This window comes from Canis aureus, chromosome 17, assembly GCF_053574225.1.
Source record: "Canis aureus isolate CA01 chromosome 17, VMU_Caureus_v.1.0, whole genome shotgun sequence".
NCBI lineage: Eukaryota > Metazoa > Chordata > Mammalia > Carnivora > Canidae > Canis > Canis aureus.
In genome coordinates, this window is record NC_135627.1 from 58515862 (window position 1) to 58519591 (window position 3730).

Sequence of the window (3730 nt, forward strand, 5' to 3'; positions counted from 1 at the left end):
TCGTGACAGCTTCAGAACCTGGCCCTGGAGCCAGAGAAGCGTGCACGGATTGAAAATACTTGTGTGAATCACTTAAACTCTGGCAAAAATTTGGGGTATGCAAAGGGATGGTGGGGAATAAGTTCTCTGGTTGAAGGTTCACACCCAAGGATGAGATAAAGCCCAAAGGGAGGTCGGAGGACCTCTTTTCCCATTCCTGAAATTATAATGCTCCTAAGTGCCAAGTTAGTGCGTGCCACTCTGAAGGCCGGCCCGTCCCATCTTCAGGCAGCCTCAGGAGACCTACTGTGGTCCCTACTTTCCCGTGAGAAGACAGCCAGGAAGAGCTTGAACCCCCGCCCCCCCGCCCTGCAGGAAGTGCTGGAAACTCTCTCCAGAGTCCACTGTGCAGATTTTAAACATAAGCGTCAACACATTAACCCTGTGTTCCCAGGTCAGGAGACAGGCTTGAGGGGGCCCTGCCACCTTTGTGAGATGCAGGCAGAGCCACTGAGGCACGGGGACCAGCCCCCGCCACGCGCAGCAAGCGCGTCTTCCTACTTAACTAGGGCCTAGAGCACAGTGTCTCCAAGCGTTAGGGCCGAAGCCGCGGTGGGGTGCAGGCCAGGGGCGACCCGGGGCGCTCCCCCTCCTGCCGGCCGCCGGGACTAAGAGGCCGGGGCCTACACCGCCTGCCGCGCGATTGCACTTGCTCGCTGCGGGCTTCGGCTGGAGCCTTTCCACTAGGTGAACCCTCCTGTATTGGAACACACATGCGGCGTGTCGGTTTGTACTCGCAGGGGGGGACCTCCCTCTTCCATCTGAGAGAGTGTCCTGGGCTAAATTGCCCCCCACCCCCGCCCTATGCCAAAGCTCTGGCCCTCAGGACCTCAGAAGGTGGTGTAGACCAAGAAGGCCCATAAAGAAAGAGGTGACTAAGTTACAAGGAGAACTTCGGGGTGCGTCCCAACGCGTTTGACTTTCGAAAAGGGAAGATTCGGACGCACAAAGGGACAGCGAGGGAGGCCGGTGACCAGAGAGAGACCACTGAGGGCACCGCAGGGCCAAGGCCGGAGGCCTCAGGAGAAAGCGGGCCCGTCCGCCTTGGCTCTTGGGCCGCCAGCTTCCGGGGCTGAGGGGACAGGAGCGGTGGCTTCGGCCCCCAGCGTGTGGGGCTGCCAGAGTGGCGGCCCGGGCCCACCGAGGCCCCGTCCCAGGAGACCCCCCCTTGGCTGCGTTTGCTGGGCGTCAGCACGGCCTCTCCGCGGCCGGCTGGGAACACAGGGGTTCTTCTTCCCGGCCCTCCGCAGCCCCGGGAGGCCGTGGGGCCCACCGCGGGCTCCTCCAGGCTGCGAGTTGGCAGCGAGGGGCGGACACAAGCGGCGGCAGCCCGGAGGCTCCTGGGTGGCTCCTCGGTGGCCGTGGCCGTGGGGGAGGCCCGTGTCCAGCAGTGACGGGCCCCGGGGTGGCGGCCGCAGAGCCCGGCCGGGCCGTCCTGAGACGCGGCCTGGTTCCCTTGGCCCTTTGCCTCCCCCGAAGCCGGCGTGCGGCCTTCCCAGCGGGCGCCCCAGCCCCCCGGCGGCCCCCCGACGGCGGCCCCCTCTGCGAGCTCGGAAGGCGGCTTTCGTCCTTCGCAGTCAACGTGTCCGAGCAGCTCGGTGGCGAGGATTCTGAATGGCCCACCTCGCCTTGGCCTTGAACATTCTTCACCTGGAATTGTTTCGTGTGTGGGGGGCGGGGGGGCTCACCTGCGGTTCATCGGCCTCCTACCCGAGGTGGACCGAGGGCCGGGCTCTGATCTCCGAGCCACCACATCCGAGCAGACCCTGGCACCTCGCGGCGGCCTGCAGGCCATTGCTTCCCTCTTGGGGTCGGGCCTGGGGAGCTGGGCTCGAAGGAGGGCCACCGGCCTCCAGCCCTAGAGCAGGGGTCTCGTGCTGGACGGCGGGGGGGGCGACGGTCACGCGACACCCAGCTGGCTCCCGTCCCACCCGTGCTTCAGTGTCTCAAGCCTCTAGTTCTCACGAACCTTCTACTCCGAAGCCGTCTAAAGTAATGAACAGACGTATTTTACAAATTAACCAAGGCATTGCCGTGGAGTCTTGGGAAGACCTCTTAGTCTGCCCAACCCTCAGTTTTGTTGTGACAAGAGCAACAGGAGCAGCCTGTACAGGGCGATGCACACGTGGCGGGAGCCTGGCCTGCACCCGGTGTACTCGGAGGCCTGGGGGGACAGGCCCCTACCGGGCTCATTTGCAAGGGGGCTCAGCGAGCCTCCCCAGAGAGAACTGCCCTGGGGACCAGGAAGGTAGGCCTGCCCTGCCACAAAGACTGTGTCCTAGGGAACGAGACCGAAGCCCCACCATGGTGTTGGGTGGCCCGGGGCCTGTGCCTCCTGTGTCTGAGTCCGATGAAGGCAGGGCTGGCCGGGAGGTGGACACTGGGGGCCAACCTTGAAAGATGTTCAGATGCGGGGTCTGAGCAGTGTCCTCTGGTATCTGTCTAATAGCGTGTGGAGACGGACACGTTCCCTGTGTCTATGCCAAAGCCCACCACGCTGCTCAGCTCCTCAGAGCCCCCAGCGCCTGGTAGGGTTTCTGAAGTGGAAGTGCCCACGGGGGCAGCTGGCCCTGACCAGCAAAGGGAGCCCGGGCAGATGAGGAGACTGGAAATGGGGGTACCTGGGGGACTCAGTGGTTAAGCGTCTGCCTTGGGCTCAGGGAGTGACCCCGGGGTCCTGGGATCGAGTTCCACATCCGCTCCCCGCAGGGATCCTGCTTCTTCCTCTGCCTGTGTCTCTGCCTCTTTCTGTGTGTCTCTCATGAATAAATAAACAAAACCTTTAATAATAAAAAAAAGAGAGAGACTGGAAATGGCAGCTGATGAGACTTAAATCTCTGTTAGACATCCCCCCGGGAATCAGGAGATAAAGGGGGGCCCTTTACTCAGGATCGTGGCCCTGTATTAATAGGTGGGAACAGGGCTCGGTGAAACTTGTATCACATAAGGATAAGAACAGCACAGAGAAGCTGTTGAGTTGGTGTTGGAATTGCGGAAGCCACTAGCCCACACAATATCCACAGAGTTCATGGCCAGCCATTAACCTTACTTGTTCAGGGAGGTGAAGGATGTTTTATCATCTGAGGCCCAAGTGAGTGTTACACTTTCCATTAGCTTTTTGGAAATATGAAAAATTGCTCCAGGACTCTCATTTCTATCCTAATGGGCCCCTGGGGAGGAAGTCTTCAGGTCTGTGTTCGGAGACCATGAAGGATGTGAACAGAGGAAGGGTGTGAATGGGATAAGGCTTTGTCCTCTATGTTTTGTGCCGCAGGCCAATCGGTGATTCCTGAAGGATTCCAGACCCACTTATGATGGGCTGCTGGCCCGGCCACATGAACTTTGCTGGTGGTTTTTCATTTGCCTGGTGGTGGAACCAGAGGTTCTGTGAGGCCTTAGGAGATCTTGGAATAAATGAAAAGGCCTAAGAACTTCTGGATTAGGGATATAAGATAGAGGAAAGAAAATAAGATTGAATGTTGGGAAAATATTTGTGGACGGTAAGTGCTATTTTCAGGCTCCTGGAAAGATTGAAATGCCACCCTGGAGGCATTTAGCACTAGACTGGTCAACAAATGTGAGCGATCACTAAGGGGGTTTGTGCTGTGGAAGAAGGGGAGGTAACCAGCTCATAAGTTTCCTTCTGTCTTGACTTTCTGTAATCGTGACAGTTTGTATTGCCTAACTTTCA